At 38.7% G+C, this 23,156-nt stretch overlaps 1 long non-coding RNA gene across 4 annotated transcripts; it reads left to right on the top strand.

Moving 5' to 3' along the window:
* Nucleotides 1-12,554: 12,554 nt before the first annotated feature.
* Nucleotides 12,555-22,636, top strand: LOC146562169 (uncharacterized). 4 transcript variants are annotated; one of them, XR_014894620.1, is made up of 9 exons: nt 12,555-14,275; nt 14,818-14,974; nt 15,227-15,265; nt 15,441-15,560; nt 15,703-15,864; nt 19,736-19,849; nt 20,576-20,733; nt 21,161-21,218; nt 22,172-22,636. It is a non-coding gene; the product is annotated as an uncharacterized LOC146562169 (long non-coding RNA). The 4 variants fall into 4 exon arrangements; XR_014894621.1 differs by having other exon boundaries at nt 14,813-14,974; nt 22,175-22,636; XR_014894618.1 differs by having other exon boundaries at nt 14,813-14,974.
* The last annotated feature ends 520 nt before the right edge of the window (nt 22,637-23,156 follow it).

Raw genomic sequence — 23,156 nt, 5'->3', positions numbered from 1 at the left:
TATGTGTATAACTTGAAAATCTTAGCTCAAACAGCTGCAAATCCTGTTTTCCCAGCACAGGGACCTTGAGTTCTATAAGATAAAGCCATAAACATGTGTATCCGAGTCTTCTATCAAAAGTTACAGCTATTTATATGAAGTTGTACAAAAACGCTTTATTTCGCCAAGACAGTGCGTTTCTCACTGTTACATGCATTTGAATGGGGAACTCGACCGAAACAAAGTATAGGTTTTCATTATGTGTATAACTTGGAAATCTTAGCTCAAACAGCTGCAAAACCTTTTTGCCCAGCACGGGGACCTTGAGTTCTATAAGATAAAGCCATAAACATGTTTGTCTGAGTCTTCTATCAAAAGTTACAGCTATTTATATGAAGATGTACAAAAACGCTTTCTTTCGCCAAGACAGTGCGTTTCTCACTGTTACATGCATTTGAATGGGGAACTCGACTGAAACAAAGTATAGGTTTTCATTATGTGAATAACTTGAAAATCTTAGCTCAAACAGCTGCAAATCCTGTTTTCCCAGCACAGGGACCTTGAGTTCTATAAGATAAAGCCATAAACATGTTTGTCTGAGTCTTCTATCAAAAGTTACAGCTATTTATATGAAGATGTACAAAAACGCTTTCTTTCGCCAAGACAGTGCGTTTCTCACTGTTACATGCATTTGAATGGGGAACTCGACTGAAACAAAGTATAGGTTTTCATTATGTGTATAACTTGGAAATCTTAGCTCAAACGGCTGCAAATCCTGTTTTCCCAGCACGGGGACCTTGAGTTCTATAAGATAAAGCCATAAACATGTTTGTCTGAGTCTTCTATCAAAAGTTACAGCTATTTATATGAAGATGTACAAAAACGCTTTCTTTCGCCAAGACAGTGCGTTTCTCACTGTTACATGCATTTGAATGGGGAACTCGACCGAAACAAAGTATAGGTTTTCATTATGTGTATAACTTGGAAATCTTAGCTCAAACAGCTGCAAATCCTGTTTTCCCAGCACAGGGACCTTGAGTTCTATAAGATAAAGCCATAAACATGTGTATCCGAGTCTTCTATCAAAAGTTACAGCGATTTATATGAAGTTGTACAAAAACGCTTTCTTTCGCCAAGACAGTGCGTTTCTCACTGTTACATGCATTTGAATGGGGAACTCGACCGAAACAAAGTATAGGTTTTCATTATGTGTATAACTTGAAAATCTTAGCTCAAACAGCTGCAAATCCTGTTTTCCCAGCACAGGGACCTTGAGTTCTATAAGATAAAGCCATAAACATGTGTATCCGAGTCTTCTATCAAAAGTTACAGCTATTTATATGAAGTTGTACAAAAACGCTTTCTTTCGCCAAGACAGTGCGTTTCTCACTGTTACATGCATTTGAATGGGGAACTCGACCGAAACAAAGTATAGGTTTTCATTATGTGTATAACTTGGAAATCTTAGCTCAAACAGCTGCAAAACCTTTTTGCCCAGCACGGGGACCTTGAGTTCTATAAGATAAAGCCATAAACATGTTTGTCTGAGTCTTCTATCAAAAGTTACAGCTATTTATATGAAGATGTACAAAAACGCTTTCTTTCGCCAAGACAGTGCGTTTCTCACTGTTACATGCATTTGAATGGGGAACTCGACTGAAACAAAGTATAGGTTTTCATTATGTGAATAACTTGAAAATCTTAGCTCAAACAGCTGCAAATCCTGTTTTCCCAGCACAGGGACCTTGAGTTCTATAAGATAAAGCCATAAACATGTTTGTCTGAGTCTTCTATCAAAAGTTACAGCTATTTATATGAAGATGTACAAAAACGCTTTCTTTCGCCAAGACAGTGCGTTTCTCACTGTTACATGCATTTGAATGGGGAACTCGACTGAAACAAAGTATAGGTTTTCATTATGTGTATAACTTGGAAATCTTAGCTCAAACGGCTGCAAATCCTGTTTTCCCAGCACGGGGACCTTGAGTTCTATAAGATAAAGCCATAAACATGTTTGTCTGAGTCTTCTATCAAAAGTTACAGCTATTTATATGAAGATGTACAAAAACGCTTTCTTTCGCCAAGACAGTGCGTTTCTCACTGTTACATGCATTTGAATGGGGAACTCGACCGAAACAAAGTATAGGTTTTCATTATGTGTATAACTTGGAAATCTTAGCTCAAACAGCTGCAAATCCTGTTTTCCCAGCACAGGGACCTTGAGTTCTATAAGATAAAGCCATAAACATGTGTATCCGAGTCTTCTATCAAAAGTTACAGCGATTTATATGAAGTTGTACAAAAACGCTTTCTTTCGCCAAGACAGTGCGTTTCTCACTGTTACATGCATTTGAATGGGGAACTCGACCGAAACAAAGTATAGGTTTTCATTATGTGTATAACTTGAAAATCTTAGCTCAAACAGCTGCAAATCCTGTTTTCCCAGCACAGGGACCTTGAGTTCTATAAGATAAAGCCATAAACATGTGTATCCGAGTCTTCTATCAAAAGTTACAGCTATTTATATGAAGTTGTACAAAAACGCTTTATTTCGCCAAGACAGTGCGTTTCTCACTGTTACATGCATTTGAATGGGGAACTCGACCGAAACAAAGTATAGGTTTTCATTATGTGTATAACTTGGAAATCTTAGCTCAAACAGCTGCAAAACCTTTTTGCCCAGCACGGGGACCTTGAGTTCTATAAGATAAAGCCATAAACATGTTTGTCTGAGTCTTCTATCAAAAGTTACAGCTATTTATATGAAGATGTACAAAAACGCTTTCTTTCGCCAAGACAGTGCGTTTCTCACTGTTACATGCATTTGAATGGGGAACTCGACTGAAACAAAGTATAGGTTTTCATTATGTGAATAACTTGAAAATCTTAGCTCAAACAGCTGCAAATCCTGTTTTCCCAGCACAGGGACCTTGAGTTCTATAAGATAAAGCCATAAACATGTGTATCCGAGTCTTCTATCAAAAGTTACAGCGATTTATATGAAGTTGTACAAAAACGCTTTCTTTCGCCAAGACAGTGCGTTTCTCACTGTTACATGCATTTGAATGGGGAACTCGACCGAAACAAAGTATAGGTTTTCATTATGTGTATAACTTGAAAATCTTAGCTCAAACAGCTGCAAATCCTGTTTTCCCAGCACAGGGACCTTGAGTTCTATAAGATAAAGCCATAAACATGTGTATCCGAGTCTTCTATCAAAAGTTACAGCTATTTATATGAAGTTGTACAAAAACGCTTTATTTCGCCAAGACAGTGCGTTTCTCACTGTTACATGCATTTGAATGGGGAACTCTACCGAAACAAAGTATAGGTTTTCATTATGTGTATAACTTGGAAATCTTAGCTCAAACAGCTGCAAAACCTTTTTGCCCAGCACAGGGACCTTGAGTTCTATAAGATAAAGCCATAAACATGTTTGTCTGAGTCTTCTATCAAAAGTTACAGCTATTTATATGAAGTTGTACAAAAACGCTTTATTTCGTCAAGACAATGCGTTTCTCACTGTTACATGCATTTGAATGGGGAACTCGACCGAAACAAAGTATAGGTTTTCATTATGTGTATAACTTGGAAATCTTAGCTCAAACGGCTGCAAATCCTGTTTTCCCAGCACGGGGACCTTGAGTTCTATAAGATAAAGCCATAAACATGTGTATCCGAGTCTTCTATCAAAAGTTACAGCTATTTATATGAAGATGTACAAAAACGCTTTCTTTCGCCAAGACAGTGCGTTTCTCACTGTTACATGCATTTGAATGGGTAACTCGACCGAAACAAATAATAGGTTTTCATTATGTGTATAACTTGAAAATCTTAGCTCAAACAGCTGCAAATCCTGTTTTCCCAGCACGGGGACCTTGAGTTCTATAAGATAAAGCCATAAACATGTTTGTCTGAGTCTTCTATCAAAAGTTACAGCTATTTATATGAAGTTGTACAAAAAAGCTTTATTTCGCCAAGACAATGCGTTTCTCACTGTTACATGCATTTGAATGGGGAACTCGACTGAAACAAAGTATAGGTTTTCATTATGTGAATAACTTGAAAATCTTAGCTCAAACAGCTGCAAAACCTGATTTCCCAGCACGGGGACCTTGAGTTCTATAAGATAAAGCCATAAACATGTGTATCCGCGTCTTCTATCAAAAGTTACAGCTATTTATATGAAGATGTACAAAAACGCTTTCTTTCGCCAAGACAGTGCGTTTCTCACTGTTACATGCATTTGAATGGGTAACTCGACCGAAACAAATAATAGGTTTTCATTATGTGTATAACTTGAAAATCTTAGCTCAAACAGCTGCAAATCCTGTTTTCCCAGCACGGGGACCTTGAGTTCTATAAGATAAAGCCATAAACATGTTTGTCTGAGTCTTCTATCAAAAGTTACAGCTATTTATATGAAGTTGTACAAAAACGCTTTATTTCGCCAAGACAATGCGTTTCTCACTGTTACATGCATTTGAATGGGGAACTCGACCGAAACAAAGTATAGGTTTTCATTATGTGTATAACTTGAAAATCTTAGCTCAAACAGCTGCAAATCCTGTTTTCCCAGCACGGGGACCTTGAGTTCTATAAGATAAAGCCATAAACATGTGTATCCGAGTCTTCTATCAAAAGTTACAGCTATTTATATGAAGTTGTACAAAAACGCTTTCTTTCGCCAAGACAGTGCGTTTCTCACTGTTACATGCATTTGAATGGGTAACTCGACCGAAACAAATAATAGGTTTTCATTATGTGTATAACTTGAAAATCTTAGCTCAAACAGCTGCAAATCCTGTTTTCCCAGCACGGGGACCTTGAGTTCTATAAGATAAAGCCATAAACATGTTTGTCTGAGTCTTCTATCAAAAGTTACAGCTATTTATATGAAGTTGTACAAAAACGCTTTATTTCGCCAAGACAATGCGTTTCTCACTGTTACATGCATTTGAATGGGGAACTCGACCGAAACAAAGTATAGGTTTTCATTATGTGTATAACTTGAAAATCTTAGCTCAAACAGCTGCAAATCCTGTTTTCCCAGCACGGGGACCTTGAGTTCTATAAGATAAAGCCATAAACATGTGTATCCGAGTCTTCTATCAAAAGTTACAGCTATTTATATGAAGTTGTACAAAAACGCTTTCTTTCGCCAAGACAGTGCGTTTCTCACTGTTACATGCATTTGAATGGGGAACTCGACCGAAACAAAGTATAGGTTTTCATTATGTGTATAACTTGGACATCTTAGCTCAAACGGCTGCAAATCCTGTTTTCCCAGCACAGGGACCTTGAGTTCTATAAGATAAAGCCATAAACATGTGTATCCGAGTCTTCTATCAAAAGTTACAGCTATTTATATGAAGATGTACAAAAACGCTTTCTTTCGCCAAGACAGTGCGTTTCTCACTGTTACATGCATTTGAATGGGTAACTCGACCGAAACAAATAATAGGTTTTCATTATGTGTATAACTTGAAAATCTTAGCTCAAACAGCTGCAAATCCTGTTTTCCCAGCACGGGGACCTTGAGTTCTATAAGATAAAGCCATAAACATGTTTGTCTGAGTCTTCTATCAAAAGTTACAGCTATTTATATGAAGTTGTACAAAAACGCTTTATTTCGCCAAGACAATGCGTTTCTCACTGTTACATGCATTTGAATGGGGAACTCGACCGAAACAAAGTATAGGTTTTCATTATGTGTATAACTTGAAAATCTTAGCTCAAACAGATGTAAATCCTGTTTTCCCAGCACGGGGACCTTGAGTTCTATAAGATAAAGCCATAAACATGTTTGTCTGAGTCTTCTATCAAAAGTTACAGCTAATTATATGAAGTTGTACAAAAACGCTTTCTTTCGCCAAGACAGTGCGTTTCTCACAATTGCATGCATTTGAATGGGGAACTCGACTGAAACAAAGTATAGGTTTTCATTATGTGAATAACTTGAAAATCTTAGCTCAAACAGCTGCAAAACCTGATTTCCCAGCACGGGGACCTTGAGTTCTATAAGATAAAGCCATAAACATGTGTATCCGAGTCTTCTATCAAAAGTTACAGCTATTTATATGAAGATGTACAAAAACGCTTTCTTTCGCCAAGACAGTGCGTTTCTCACTGTTACATGCATTTGAATGGGTAACTCGACCGAAACAAATAATAGGTTTTCATTATGTGTATAACTTGAAAATCTTAGCTCAAACAGCTGCAAATCCTGTTTTCCCAGCACGGGGACCTTGAGTTCTATAAGATAAAGCCATAAACATGTTTGTCTGAGTCTTCTATCAAAAGTTACAGCTATTTATATGAAGTTGTACAAAAACGCTTTATTTCGCCAAGACAATGCGTTTCTCACTGTTACATGCATTTGAATGGGGAACTCGACCGAAACAAAGTATAGGTTTTCATTATGTGTATAACTTGAAAATCTTAGCTCAAACAGATGCAAATCCTGTTTTCCCAGCACGGGGACCTTGAGTTCTATAAGATAAAGCCATAAACATGTTTGTCTGAGTCTTCTATCAAAAGTTACAGCTATTTATATGAAGTTGTACAAAAACGCTTTCTTTCGCCAAGACAGTGCGTTTCTCACTGTTACATGCATTTGAATGGGGAACTCGACCGAAACAAAGTATAGGTTTTCATTATGTGTATAACTTGAAAATCTTAGCTCAAACAGCTGCAAATCCTGTTTTCCCAGCACAGGGACCTTGAGTTCTATAAGATAAAGCCATGAACACGTGTATCCGAGTCTTCTATCAAAAGTTACAGCTATTTATATGAAGTTGTACAAAAACGCTTTCTTTCGCCAAGACAGTGCGTTTCTCACTGTTACATGCATTTGAATGGGGAACTCGACCGAAACAAAGTATAGGTTTTCATTATGTGTATAACTTGAAAATCTTAGCTCAAACAGCTGCAAATCCTGTTTTCCCAGCACAGGGACCTTGAGTTCTATAAGATAAAGCCATAAACATGTGTATCCGAGTCTTCTATCAAAAGTTACAGCTATTTATATGAAGTTGTACAAAAACACTTTCTTTCGCCAAGACAGTGCGTTTCTCACTGTTACATGCATTTGAATGGGGAACTCGACCGAAACAAAGTATAGGTTTTCATTATGTGTATAACTTGAAAATCTTAGCTCAAACAGCTGCAAATCCTGTTTTCCCAGCACAGGGACCTTGAGTTCTATAAGATCAAGCCATAAACATGTGTATACTAGTCTTCTATCAAAAGTTACAGCTATTTATATGAAGTTGTACAAAAACGCTTTATTTCGCCAAGACAGTGCGTTTCTCACTGTTACATGCATTTGAATGGGGAACTCGACCGAAACAAAGTATAGGTTTTCATTATGTGTATAACTTGGAAATCTTAGCTCAAACAGCTGCAAAACCTGTTCTCTTTTCCCAGCACGGGGATATTGAGTTCTATAAGATAAAGCCATAAACATGTTTGTCTGAGTCTTCTATCAAAAGTTACAGCTATTTATATGAAGTTGTACAAAAACGCTTTCTTTCGCCAAGACAGTGCGTTTCTCATTGTTGCATGCATTTGAATGGGGAACTCGCCCGAAACAAAGTATAGGTTTTCATTATGTGAATAATTTTAAAATCTTAGCTCAAACGGCTGCAAAACCTGTTCTGTTTTCCCAGCACAGGGACCTTGAGTTCTACAAGATAAAGCCATAAACATGTTTGTCCGAGTCTTCTATCAAAAGTTACAGCGATTTATATGAAGTTGTACAAAAACGCTTTCTTTCACCAAGACAGTGCGTTTCTCACTGTTACATGCATTTGAATGGGGAACTCGACCGAGACAAAGTATAGGTTTTCATTATGTCTATAACTTGGAAATCTTAGCTCAAACAGCTGCAAAACCTGTTCTCTTTTCCCAGCACGGGGATATTGAGTTCTATAAGATAAAGCCATAAACTTGTGTATCCGAGTCTTCTATCAAAAGTTACAGCGATTTATATGAAGTTGTACAAAAACGCTTTCTTTCGCCAAGAGAGTGCGTTTCTCACTGTTACATGCATTTGAATGGGGAACTCAACCGAAACAAAGTATAGGTTTTCATTATGTGAATAACTTGGAAATCTTAGCTCAAACAGCTGCACAACCTGTTTTCCCAGCACGGGGACCTTGAGTTCTATAAGATAAAGCCATAAACATGTTTGTCTGAGTCTTCTATCAAAAGTTACAGCTATTTATATGAAGTTGTACAAAAACGCTTTCTTTCGCCAAAACAGTGCGTTTCTCATTGTTGCATGCATTTGAATGGGGAACTCGCCCGAAACAAAGTATAGGTTTTCATTATGTGAATAATTTTAAAATCTTAGCTCACACAGCTGCAAAACCTGTTCTCTTTTCCCAGCACGGGGATATTGAGTTCTATAAGATAAAGCCGTAAACATGTGTATCCGAGTCTTCTATCAAAAGTTACAGCTATTTATATGAAGTTGTACAAAAACGCTTTCTTTCACCAAGACAGTGCGTTTCTCACTGTTACATGCATTTGAATGGGGAACTCGACCGAAACAAAGTATAGGTTTTCATTATGTGTATAACTTGAAAATCTTAGCTCAAACAGCTGCAAAACCTGTTTTCCCAGCACGGGGACCTTGAGTTCTATAAGATAAAGCCATAAACATGTGTATCCGAGTCTTCTATCAAAAGTTACAGCGATTTATATGAAGTTGTACAAAAATGCTTTATTTCGCCAAGACAGTGCGTTTCTCACTGTTACATGCATTTGAATGGGGAACTCGACCGAAACAAAGTATAGGTTTTCATTATGTGTATAACTTGGAAATCTTAGCTCAAACAGCTGCAAATCCTGTTTTCCCAGCACGGGGACCTTGAGTTCTATAAGATAAAGCCATAAACCTGTTTGTCTGAGTCTTCTATCAAAAGTTACAGCTATTTATATGAAGTTGTACAAAAACGCTTTCTTTCGCCAAGACAGTGCGTTTCTCACTGTTACATGCATTTGAATGGGGAACTCGACCGAGACAAAGTATAGGTTTTCATTATGTGTATAACTTGGAAATCTTAGCTCAAACAGCTGCAAAACCTGTTTTCCCAGCACGGGGACCTTGAGTTCTATAAGATAAAGCCATAAACATGTTTGTCTGAGTCTTCTATCAAAAGTTACAGCTATTTATATGAAGTTGTACAAAAACGCTTTATTTCGCCAAGACAGTGCATTTCTCACTGTTACATGCATTTGAATGGGGAACTCGACCGAAACAAAGTATAGGTTTTCATTATGTGTATAACTTGGAAATCTTAGCTCAAACAGCTGCAAAACCTGTTTTCCCAGCACGGGGACCTTGAGTTCTATAAGATAAAGCCATAAACATGTTTGTCTGAGTCTTCTATCAAAAGTTACAGCTATTTATATGAAGTTGTACAAAAACGCTTTATTTCGCCAAGACAGTGCGTTTCTCACTGTTGCATGCATTTGAATGGGGAACTCGCGCCGAAACAAAGTATAGGTTTTCATTATTTGAATAATTTTAAAATCTTAGCTCAAACGGCTGCAAAACCTGTTCTGTTTTCCCAGCACAGGGACCTTGAGTTCTATAAGATAAAGCCATAAATACGTAAATCTGAGCCTTCTATCACAAGTTACAGCTGTCTTCATGAAGCTGTACAAAAACACTTTATTTCGCCGAGACAGTGCGTTTCTGACTATTACATGCATTTGAATGCAGTTCTCGCACGAAACAAAGTATAGGTTTTCATTATGTGAATAACTTGAAAATCTTAGCTCAAACCTGTTTGCTCAACACGGGGATACTGAATATTATAAGATAAAGCCATAACTACGTAAATCTGAATCTTCTATCAAAAGTTACAGCTAACTTCATGAAGTTGTACAAAAAGGCTTTATTTTGCAACGATAGTGCGTTTCTGACTATTACATGCGAGACATGTGTCTCTTTACTGTGTTTAAGACACTTTACAGGTCCCTCCCCTAATGAAGAGTAGTGAGCAGCTGATTGGACCATGGAACAGGTGACCACGTTCAAAAAGCCGCTCTGACAGCTCCAGAGGGGAGAGAGAGAGAGAGTGTGTGCAACAAGCGAGTAGCCTGACAGCCGTCGCGGTCCTGACCATGGTTTTCCCAGCCTGTGCTTATCTTGTGTATTTGTGTGAGGGTGAATTGTAAAAGCCGCTCCTAGTGCATTAGCTGAGAGCTTAGGCACTCGTGGGCTGAAGCGGAAGGGGTGAGCTGCCTTTTCTTTTGGAATCGTTTTCTCCTGTTTTCTTGGTCAGGGAGCGAGGGATAGCTCTGTCATTTGTTTGTTCTTTTTCTTTCCTAGGGTTTAGTTAGTCTTTTCTGGTGGGTCTTAGTTGGTTTTGTTTATTATTTTGGCCTGGGCTCACCCTGGAGCTATGCTTCTTGTCCTTAAATAAAATCACCTTTTTTTACTCACAACTGGTTTGGATGTTTGGCTTGGGAACCAGGGCGGGGATTTGTCTCTCTCTCCTCCAACCTTATGTGCGTCCCTACACGCCTAGATTAGGGGCGTAACATAAATGGAGTTCTCACACGAAACAAAGTATAGCTTTTTATTTTGTGAATAACTTAAAAATCTTAGCTCACATAGCTTTAAAACTGTTTGCTCAACGGGGATATTGAATTCTATAAGATAAAGCCATAAATACATATATCCGAGTTTCCTATCAAAAGTTACAGCTGTCTTCATGAAGTTGTAAACCCTTTATTTCGCCAAGACAGTGCGTTTCTGACTTTTACATGCATTTGAATGGAGTTCTCGCACGAAACAAAGTATAGGCTTGCATTTTTTTCAATAACTGGAAGCTCTTGGCTCAAACAGCTGCAAAACCTGTTTCCCCAGCACGGAGATGCTGAATTGTATAAGGCAAAGCCATATTGATCTGTGTCTGAGCCTTCTATCAAAAGTTACAGGTAACTTCATGAAGCTGTACAAAAACACTTTATTTCGCCGAGACCGTGCGTTTCTGACTATTACATGCATTTGAATGGAGTTGTCGCACGAAACAAAGTATAGGTATTCATTTTGTGAATAACTTGAAAATCTTAGATCAAACAGCTGCAAAACCTGTTTGCTCAACACGGGGATATCGAACTTTATAAGATAAAGCCATAAATATGTTTATATGCGTCTTCTATCAAAAGTTACAGCTGTCTTGAATGAAAGCATTATAGCAGCTTACCTCGATCATGTGGTAGAACAGATACATGGGCCACCTACGTGTCCTTCTACGGCAGGAGTAGTTGCCACAAACCTGCAAAACAAAAATAAATGATCAGGTGACATGAACAGATTTATACAGCCATAAGCAAGAGAGTCTTCCTGCCTGTGGGCGTCAAACTGGACCCCCCCCCCCCCCCCCCCCTCCTTACTGTAACTATCAAAACTATCATAGTCTAAAACTATCATCTCATATCAAAACTATTATAATCACATTATCTGACTTTATCAGTTATAACAATGAGAAACGGTAAACAATTTGGCAAATAAATTACTTCTAATTGTGCTTACCTGGTCCAAATGATCCACAGTCCCTTTGCATTTGTTATAATCCAGGATGATGTGGGGCTTTCTCTTCCCAGAGTCCTGGACTTGTAGCTCACGGTGCCTGGTGCTCAATAAGACAGCCTTTTTTCTTTGCTTGGGGATGTAGGAAACCACAGCCTTGCCCCCCCCCCCCCCCCCCCCCCCCCCCCCCGTAGCGACCTGGACGGGAGGGACGATCATCGAATCTTACTGCCCGATTAATTTGCTCAAATCTTTTTTTTTTTTTGACATGGTAGCATGAAACAGAAGAGCCCTGTCTCCCCATTTCACAGGCTTGTTGTCGTTTCATGTTGAGACCTGTACAGGCCAGCCAGCATCACAAGCCCCATGTAAGCCTGCAACTCCTCATCTATGTCCTTCCAGTCTTTTACTGACCTGTTGCCCCTGCAGGTTGGTGAAATGCAGGATTAGCTGCATAATGTCCTCTGCAAAAAAAAGATGGAAAGTGCTCACAGGGCTGCTGATCCTATACGAATTGCATAATGGGTTGGTCCTGGGGTTAAAATGGGGGGAGGAAAAAATGGCAGGACCTCTTCGTGTGTGGGTTGCCACATGATTTCTCCATTTTTAGATCTCCACTGGCCATCCTCCAGTCTTGTCTCTTCCTCCTGCTCTTCTTCCTCCTTCTCCTCCTCCGCACATGAGCTGCAAAGCTCCTCGGTGCCTGGCAAAAATTCTTCTTCGCTGTCAGAAGTATCTCCACTGCTTGTGGAGAGTGCAAAACTGCAGCAACAGCCTCCTCTAAACTGAGTGCACGCTTCATTGTGTCTGTGCAGAAATGACCACTCAGACCAGGCTGCAAAGTATTCTCATAGACTTCAAAGGTGCACCTGAATAAACATGCTATACCATACATCCAATAAGAGAGAGGAGGCACACTCTTGATCAAGAAAAAACATAAGCGCACGCCTTTGATCTCTCCCCCCCCCCCCCCTCTCTCTCTTTCTCTCTCTCTCTCTCTCTCTCTCACACACACACACACACACACATGCACATACATACATACACAATACCATTTTATGGTGGTTAGCTGTTTTATTGTCATGCATTTTACAAGGTAAGATAACCATGTCCTGCATTCAAAACCACTGAAAATGTCTATGGTGGTGCTGTGCCTAATATTGTGCTGGTGTATGCTGGGTAATCGCACAGCTAGCGACTGGGTGACTTTATTCACCCGCTTCGGCTGTTATCAGTCCATATCCCCTAGATATGGACCATCTCCTGCTAGATTGTTCAGAAGGTTGTTATCATCCATCCAGATGGAGGATCACTAACAGGAGCGTGGGAAGACTCCAGAATCCACTCTGGCTGCAATGTGTGTACAGGTAAGACCGTTTAAACGGACAGCATTTATAGAATGACTATTAAAAGTCAGACCAGCGAGTGTCAATAATGTTAATGTGGTTATGTTAGTAATACACCGAGTGCTAATATAACAGCTTTAAGATGCATTTGTAGATGTTATTACGTGTTTTACCGTCTTTATGGTGCTAGCTTAAAGTTACGGTGTAAACGTTAGCTTATATTGGAGTAAAGCTGTTACTGTTTAAACGATGTTAGCACAGAAATATTAGCTTCTGTCATGACTGACGAAGTTACTAGTTAATAAAGTTTCCAGTAAAGTGTTTAATCGCAGCCACAGACTGACAGCAAATATCTCGATTAGCTTCAGTGCATCTGTAATAAATATGTGCAAGTTTCAGTGCTTCGTTTAAACTGTATGATACTTATACTGACCCAGGGTCAGTGTAAAATACAATCCTAGCTGTGTGAACAAAGCCTGGCTCCTTTAATCCTGCATGAAAAACCTCAGGATGCAGGCTATTATTACTCTTTCCTGCTGGCACACCTGTCACACCTGAGAGTCAGCTAGAAACTTACAGTGACGTGGACATCATGCAAAGACTGCCAGACTCTGTAATACTGCAAATGATCAGTGACTCAAGTTAACACTAAACTTTAAACGGTACCTCTGTGTCTCTGTGTGCTGAACATTTAGGATTGAGTCAGGCTGCATCTGTGTTAGTCCTCTGACAGACTGGTGACCTGTCCAGGTGTGCTCTACCTATGACTACTGGGACAGGCTCTAGCTCCTGTAATAGAAATTTTATGTTATTCTCATTTAAAGCATTTAAGTGCTTATGCATATGCTTAGTTGTGACACTGTTATAGACTGTTCAATGAAAGTTTCTAAAACTAGATGAACTTACTTCAGCAGTTTGAGAAAACAACTCCCTTTACAGGTGCTGATAACGTCAAGGGCACAAAACAGCATAACCATTGATCCGTTAGGTTTCATAGCGAGACACGTGAAGTGGCAGAGCTGACATGACTGAACTGTGATGTTTGATGTGTGTTTGCTCTCCTGTGCACAGTAATAAATAGCATGATCACAGCTCTTTCTGTGTTGCAGACTTTATTAAAAAAATTCCATGACATCTACTATAACTGAACCAACCTGGTGCTCTTCATTTATGGAGGCTGTTGAGTCTGAATGTTGGATGTTGTGTATCTCGTGTTCTCTGGGCTTTGTTGTCCTCAGTCTTTTTGCAGGATCAGAAAACAAAACCGGGAGGCGCGTAAATGTTTCTTCTCCATGATGTTTCTTCAAATGTTTCTTCTGGATGATGATATGACCGTGACACGGGATGCCACCTTTGGTCTTGTGACGAAGCAAAGCTCAGGAAGAAGTGTGATTAAATGGTACCCACATGTTGAGAAGGGTGTACAGGGCACCTGCAGCCAAATCCAAGCTTCAGCTTAGTTGTAGTTGCAGAATGCTATAGGACTGAGACATCTAAGGCATCAAATGTTTGATTAAACGGATGAAAAAGAGAAGTTTTTTCCCTATAATTATCACTTCTTAAAATCTGTAGCAACTTCAAGTCTGTCAGCATGCTGAGCATGCTCAGAATGTGACAATATATTTTTGTTCAATATTTAATTTCTTTCAGTTGCAATTGTTAAATGAAAAAATATATATTCTTATAATTTAGCAAACGAATTTATCAAAAAAAAAAAACATATATCTGTATTAGTTTTAGTAAATTAATTTGACACCTGTATTGAAAATACCATATTGTATTCATACAGAATCAGTATGGTATCATTGTTTGTCTGTTCACTGATTGTTGAAGCTAAGAGCTACTTTGATCTGTTTAGATCTAAAGTATCCAAAGTTGAGTTCTAATGTTTCTTCACCCCTGTGTGTGTGATATGTGATTTCCTACATGCTGGCAGAGCAGAGCAGCAGTTTGTGCTCACAGATGGTGACGGTGTGGAGAGACGGTGGTATTTCCTCAGAAGAACCAGCAGAGTCACAAAGGACACCAGTCCATCTCACCACCTTGACTTGCTGACTGATGTTCGTCTGCACTGCACAGAGGAAATCAACTGACCGAGGTTTGTCCAGTGACGTGTTATGAAATGTATATTTGTTTTATGCTTACAGATATGTTTTTCTTGACAGAGGCTCTGCAGAGGTTAGACAAAGCAGAGAAAACATGTGCTTTACATTTTACTGTGATTTATTGAGATATTTGTTGCCTGATGTTCAGCAGGAATGGAGAAATAGAATCAAAGGGAGATGTTTTTCCTGTTTTTGTAATGATGTAAGTAAATCTTCAATATTATTTATTTGCTTGGTTATATTAGGAGCGTTTCTGAGTGAGGGGGAGAGGAGTCATCATCCAGGTAAAGTGACGTGGATCAGTGGATACACTTGTCTCCACTTTAAAGGAGACGATCCAAGTCATCCTTAAATGTTAGCGCTTTCAAATACACAAACATTTTTAAAGGACAAAAATGAACATCCAACTTTGACTGTAATACAAAATAAATCTTTGCATGTGTGTTTTCAAACTCTCAGATGGGCAGTATATCAGTCTTGGACTGTCTAACCTGCCGGAGCAGCACTGAATGACCATCGCACGAGCATGTTCCTGCAACATTCAGCATCTGATCCTTCATCTGTGTGCTTCTGCTTTTGGTAAGTAGAGTTACCCAACTCCAGTAACTCTAAACACATGCCATCCATTTCTAACGGCCTGGTTACTTCCTGTCAGTTACTTTAGAAATCATGTGGTCACCTGACCTAACACTGTTTCTTCTTCTTCCCCTTAATGTTGAAGTGTCAAATGTCAAACAGCTGGAGAGGAAACTACACCAGTGTACTGGGATGTTTCAGCAACACGTGCCAGATGCTGTTCCTTCATGGTGACATCACCAGAGACAGTCCCGCCCACCTCAGGACCCATTGATTATGATGATCTGATCCATCAAACCCCCAGCAGGTGAACTTTATTCATGACATAACACCGCAACAATGTAAAAAATTAAACAGCAACAGTCTAAATGTAAAGTGCATTCTAAAGTCCTCTTCAATAAATTGTATGCAAAGAGTCATTCAGGTCACTACAGAACCCAGAGTCTTCATCATTAAATCTCTGGTTGCTTCATTTTTCTATCCTATATCAGATATTTTAAAGGTTAGCTTAGGTAAAGTTCCATTCTCATGGTGAGGCAAAGTGCTTTATGTGTGTGTGTGCGTGTCATGAACGGCTATAAAAGGCCTATAATTAAAGAACAAAGTGGGGTTTGAGTTCGAGTTGCGGCAGACTGTCACTACTTGTAAATGGAACGCAGCCTTCCTACGGCGGACAGCTAATAACAGGAATCGGACGCGGTCCAGCCAAGTCCACAGCAACCACCATAGCAACCGCCTAGCATGACCTTAAAAACATATTCTGTCTTCATAACTATCAAAATCGTGAAATGATTTGCAAAGTGTGAAAGTGTTACAGCTGCAGAGAGCTATGGCGGTATCTATGGAAGCTGTTTACATAGCTAATAATATACGATGTAACCATGGAGACAGTTAGTCACTTGAGCTAGCGGTGCATGTTTACTACAGTGAATAAGGTGATTGAGTGCACAGCGTCCACACTCTGCAGGGGGTAAAGACATTACTTCAATATTATTTTATATTGATATATATTAGTCTTCTGTTGACCATCACCTCAGGTTCACCATTACAGTTTCAGATTACAGATGCACACTGTCTAAACACATTCAAAAACTCATGTCTCAGAAATAAGCACAGCTGTTCATGTTTGTCATTAGAGTTTTATTTGTAAGAAAATTATGAACTTCATATTGTGCATTAAATAAAAGAACATTTCACAACTCTGAGTCAACAGAAACAGGTAACAGAAATGTCTCTAATGTGTACAGTGTAGTGTAAGCATTAAAAGATCATAAAGGAAAAACTAACATTTATGTGAAACTAATTGTAATAAAAAATGAGCAGGTGCTTTATAGATTTAAAAGAAAGAATCTGAAAACAACACTTTTTTGGTCTAAGTGATCAAAGTAGAAAACAGAACTGATGTTCAAGAACAAACCGTAGCTGCACTAATATTACACATCTTGATCGTTGTACTGAACAGACATGTTGCTTTTAAAACCACATGCAGTGTGTGACCATGACTGTTCACTGAGACCATGAACGCCACTTCGCTGAAGCATTCTTCTTCTTCTTCTTGCCATTAAATTGGAAGCAGAAGTAGCACGAGCTGATTTGATCTACTGAAAGGAAAAAGCAGAACATCTGAGTTGAAACCAGTCAGCTGAAATCATTAAGACAGGAACAAATTCAATGCAGTGTCTCAAGTGGCTTAGCCTGTTACAACTGTTGATACAAGCTAAATACGGTTAACACACAGTGTCAGGGAGCTCCAGTGTGGGAACTAGTGGCTTTAGGTTTGTAGTCATTTAACTTTCATCCATTCATTCATTTAATTCAGGAGGAAGAAATGCCAGGTTGGTGCAGGCTGGTTTCATGCATTTGGTCCCATGCTGTCTTTAATTAAATGACTTGGTTCATTTTATGGCTGGGCTGTATGTGGGGTTATATCATGTTATTTGGGCAGGAGTACCTGTCCCCTGTTAGACTTAGAAAGTTTCTCCATAAGTAGAGTTTCTAACTCTTCTAGCACATCTGTGGCTGACAGCTTTTTGGTGGCTCTTTTTACCCCACACTGGTTGTGAGTGTGTAAATAGCCCCACTAGTTATTTTGGGTTGCAGTTAACTAGGGAGGAAGGGGTGGGTATGCCATGATTAGGTGAATAACAATTATATGTGATACATAAATTTCACAATGCATGCATATATCTCTATCAATTAAACCTGGCCTGAGGGCTGCCATTTTTTACATTCAGTTATTTCTCTTAGAAATGTTGGAACTAAATAATGAATGTGTTACAGTTAAAGTGAAACACTGGTCAGTGTAAATGGCTCATTGGGACACAGAAACCTTTAAATTAAACCTGATATCTAGTGTCAAACAATATCAAAGCTGTAAAAGATGTTTACATTCAGAATTTATAAAACTATGATTGTAAATAAATTCAAACAAGTGAGCTTTTCTCTTTGTGCTGAATATCAACACTGTGGTTTCTTAGACTGTAAGCTTTACTTTAGTGCAACCAGTTGCAGAAGCTGCCACTCCAAATGTCTTTTGATAACAAGAAAAAAATACCTTTTCAGTACACGGCCTGAAGTTCTTCTCCGAAATCTTCTGCAATCGGCTTTGTCTGCTGGTTTGAAGACAATAAACCACAAAAAAGATGATTTAGTCACTTTGTCTGCGTCATGCAGCTCGAATGTGTCGTGTAACGATGTTGAATAGCCGTCGTTATCCCTCTGCTTTGAGCCTTTTATCAAAAGTTACAGCTAACTTCATGAAGTTGTACAAAAAGGCTTCATTTCGCCGAGACAGTGCGTTTCTGACTATTACATGCATTTGAATGGAGTTCTTGCACGAAACAAAGTATAAGTTTTCATTATGTGAATAACTTGTATTTTACACTGACCCTGGGTCAGTATCAACTTCATGAAGACAGCTGTAACTTTTGATAGAGGACTCACACACACATATTTATGGCTTTGCCTTATAGAATTCAGCATCTCCGTGCTGAGGAAATAGGTTTTGCAGCTGTTTGAGCTAAGATTTTCAAGTTATTCACAAATTGAAAACCTATACTTTGTGTCGGGCGAGAACTCCATTCAAATGCATGTAATAGCGAGAAACGCACTAACGTGGTGAAATAAAGCGTTTTTCCATAAACTTCATAAAGACAGCTGTAAATTTTGAGAGAAGACTCGCACACACATTGGGGGGATATTGAAGTCTATAAGATAAAGCCATGAATATGTTTGTCTGAGTCTTCTATCAAAAGTTACAGCAAGCTCTATGAAGTTGATGAGAAACGCTTTACTTCGCCAAGACAGTGCGTTTCTCACTGTTACATTTGAATTTAGTTCTTGCCCGACATAAAGTATAGGTTTTAATTTGTGAATAACTTGAAAATCTTAGCTCAAACAGCTGCAAAACCTATTTCCTGAGCACTGAGATGCTGAATTCTATAAGGCAAAGCCATAAATATGTGTGTGTGATTCTTCTATCAACAGTTACACCTGTCTTCTTGAAGTTGATACTGACCCAGGGTCAGTGTAAAATACAATCCTAGCTGTGTGAACAAAGCTTGGCTCCTTTAATCCTGCATGACAAACCTCAGGATGCAGGTTATTATTACTCTTTCCTGCTGGCACACCTGAGAGTCAGCTAGAAACTTACAGTGACGTGGACATCATGCAAAGACTGCCAGACTCTGTAATACTGTGAATGATCAGTGACTCAAGTTAACACTAAACTTTAAACAGTACCTCTGTGTCTCTGTGTGCTGAACATTTAGGATTGAGTCTGCATTGACTTTATTTATTGAGACTTTAATGTGCTAAAAGCAGGTTGAAGACAGCTCAGAAACATTTGAAGATTAAAATTTAGCATTATGGCTGCTGGTGGTTTGTAAAGCCTATACTCAGCTGTAGTTTTTGTTACTAATTTATGTTTGTTGTTGTTTAACACAGATTTCAGAAGAGCAAATATGCTTAATAGTTTAACTAGATTTCATTTGTCAGTGTGGGACTGCTGAGTCACCTGAAGAACTCATTTCATTCATTCTCCACATGATGTTCATATACAGAAATGTTTCACAGGAACTGGTTCCTCCCAAACTGTGAACTAGTGTGTTTCCATAGATTATCTCTGTATGAATGTACTTTTAAATGAAGGCAAGTGTTTGTCCTTTTTTGTTCCTCAGTTACAGTACGTGATATCTTGATATCAGGCGGTCAACACTGGGGGAAGACAAGAAGCAGACGTACTTCCAAGAGGGAGCTGCAGTGAGGACACAGCCAGGTCACTGAGGTCAGAGGTCAGAATCTGAAACAGCTCAGGTTTATATTTTAGGGGTTATAAAAAATCAAAATGTATTTATGAAGAAACCTTTAAATAATAGTCATAATTATGATTATTATAAGAAATCTCAAACATTTAAGTGGATTTTCTGTTACACATATTGTATTAGCCCTGCAATAAACTGGCAGCCTGTCTTTGTCCTGTATCAGCTGGGATAGGCTTCATCCTCCCGCAACCCTGAATTGGATACATTGTATTCCAATTATGTAATCTGATCATTTACAAACTCAAGGTATCTAATCAAAATGTAAGTAATAATTATAAAATGGGAAAGCAGAAATAAGTGTGACATAAATGTAAATGTGTTAGCTGACATAGAGGACAGCTACATGTAGTCTGAAAAACCTTTGTTGTCAAGTTTGCAGGTATATCAGCACGAGACATTCTTACATAGAAGAGTCTGTTAAAGTCTCTAACTCAGCGAAGCATTATTGGTCCCGTCTGTTTGGATAAATATAGTAAGTTGATGTTTGTCCATTTATTGACACATTTTCTTAAGTGCTTATCCAGTTCAGGATCACAGTGGAGCTGCAGCTGGATATGTTCATTAAATAAACCTTACAAAAGTTAACAATAAACCTGCATCCATGTACGTTGTTGTCCACAGGATAAGAAAATCAAACTGGAACACTGTGGAACATGTTAATAAATGTTTGTGTGTTTATGCCTGTGTCTTTCACAGGAGGCGCTGGAAGGTTTCCCTAATAGTTCCTGGTGAATCAAAGCAGAACCATAAAGGTTGCTGGATTGCATGATGGCCTTACCCCTGAGCAGTCATCCTGTTAAAGGAGGAACCAGTTAGAAGCTGTTTTCAAAGTAGCTGAGCAGATTTCATCTCAAGTAAGCGATTAACTGTTTGTTCATCTGTTCTGCCACTTAAAGAGCATTTAAGGACGTCTTTCGAGTGTCCAGCTGAATTAATTCTACTGGCTCTCATGGTCATTTGTTATTATAGACATATTTTTCATGTTCATCCAGCTATTTAGTAAATTCTATCTATTTAGTAATATCCGTCAGCTATAAAATGTAATATAGATATAAAAAATATCTAAATATCTCCTGCACTTTATATTTTAATGATGTAAGTCTGTTATCGTGTTACATTAGCATTCCTCACATATCAATGAGATGCTGTACAGTACAATCCTACTGACGCAGCAGAGGGATAACGACGGCTATTCAACATCGTTACACGACACATTCGAGCTGCATGACGCAGACAAAGTGACTAAATCATCTTTTTTATGGTTTATTGTCTTCAAACCAGCAGACAAAGCCGATTGCAGAAGATTTCGGAGAAGAACTTCAGGCCGTGTACTGAAAAGGTATTTTTTTCTTGTTATCAAAAGACATTTGGAGTGGCAGCTTCTGCAACTGGTTGCACTAAAGTAAAGCTTACAGTCTAAGAAACCACAGTGTTGATATTCAGCACAAAGAGAAAAGCTCACTTGTTTGAATTTATTTACAATCATAGTTTTATAAATTCTGAATGTAAACATCTTTTACAGCTTTGATATTGTTTGACACTAGATATCAGGTTTAATTTAAAGGTTTCTGTGTCCCAATGAGCCATTTACACTGACCAGTGTTTCACTTTAACTGTAACACATTCATTATTTAGTTCCAACATTTCTAAGAGAAATAACTGAATGTAAAAAATGGCAGCCCTCAGGCCAGGTTTAATTGATAGAGATATATGCATGCATTGTGAAATTTATGTATCACATATAATTGTTATTCACCTAATCATGGCATACCCACCCCTTCCTCCCTAGTTAACTGCAACCCAAAATAACTAGTGGGGCTATTTACACACTCACAACCAGTGTGGGGTAAAAAGAGCCACCAAAAAGCTGTCAGCCACAGATGTGCTAGAAGAGTTAGAAACTCTACTTATGGAGAAACTTTCTAAGTCTAACAGGGGACAGGTACTCCTGCCCAAATAACATGATATAACCCCACATACAGCCCAGCCATAAAATGAACCAAGTCATTTAATTAAAGACAGCATGGGACCAAATGCATGTAACCAGCCTGCACCAACCTGGCATTTCTTCCTCCTGAATTAAATGAATGAATGGATGAAAGTTAAATGACTACAAACCTAAAGCCACTAGTTCCCACACTGGAGCTCCCTGACACTGTGTGTTAACCGTATTTAGCTTGTATCAACAGTTGTAACAGGCTAAGCCACTTGAGACACTGCATTGAATTTGTTCCTGTCTTAATGATTTCAGCTGACTGGTTTCAACTCAGATGTTCTGCTTTTTCCTTTCAGTAGATCAAATCAGCTCGTGCTGCTTCTGCTTCCAATTTAATGGCAAGAAGAAGACGAAGAATGCTTCAGCGAAGTGCCGTTCATGGTCTCAGTGAACAGTCATGGTCACACACTGCATGTGGTTTTAAAAGCAACATGTCTGTTCAGTACAACGATCGAGATGTGTAATATTAGTGCAGCTACGGTTTGTTCTTGAACATCAGTTCTGTTTTCTACTTTGATCACTTAGACCAAAAAAGTGTTGTTTTCAGATTCTTTCTTTTAAATCTATAAAGCACCTGCTCATTTTTTATTACAATTAGTTTCACATAAATGTTAGTTTTTCCTTTATGATCTTTTAATGCTTACACTACACTGTACACATTAGAGACATTTCTGTTACCTGTTTCTGTTGACTCAGAGTTGTGAAATGTTCTTTTATTTAATGCACAATATGAAGTTCATAATTTTCTTACAAATAAAACTCTAATGACAAACATGAACAGCTGTGCTTATCTCTGAGACATGAGTTTTTGAATGTGTTTAGACAGTGTGCATTTGTATGCTGAAACTATAATGGTGAACCTGAGGTGATGGTCAACAGAAGGCAAATATATATCAATATAAAACAATATTGAAGTAATGTCTTTACCCCCTGCAGAGTGTGGACGCTGTGCACTCAATCACCTTATTCACTGTAGAAAAGGTGACTGACTGTCTCCATGGTTACATCGTATATTATTAGCTATGTAAACAGCTTCCATAGATACCGCCATAGCTCTCTGCAGCTGTAACACTTTCACACTTTGCAAATCATTTCACGATTTTGATAGTTATGAAGACAGAATATGTTTTTAAGGTCATGCTAGGCGGTTGCTATGGTGGTTGCTGTGGACTTGGCTGGACCGCGTCCGATTCCTGTTATTAGCTGTCCGCCGTAGGAAGGCTGCGTTCCATTTACAAGTAGTGACAGTCTGCCGCAACTCAAACTCAAACCCCGCTTTGT

The sequence above is a fragment of the Mchenga conophoros genome, linkage group LG12 (assembly GCF_057382185.1).
Source record: "Mchenga conophoros isolate Kocher_MC1m ecotype Shallow Benthic linkage group LG12, M_conophoros_male_GT1.1, whole genome shotgun sequence".
NCBI classification, from domain to species: Eukaryota; Metazoa; Chordata; class Actinopteri; order Cichliformes; family Cichlidae; genus Mchenga; species Mchenga conophoros.
Note: the sequence above shows the minus strand (reverse complement) of the source record. Positions and strands in the feature narration are given on the sequence as shown.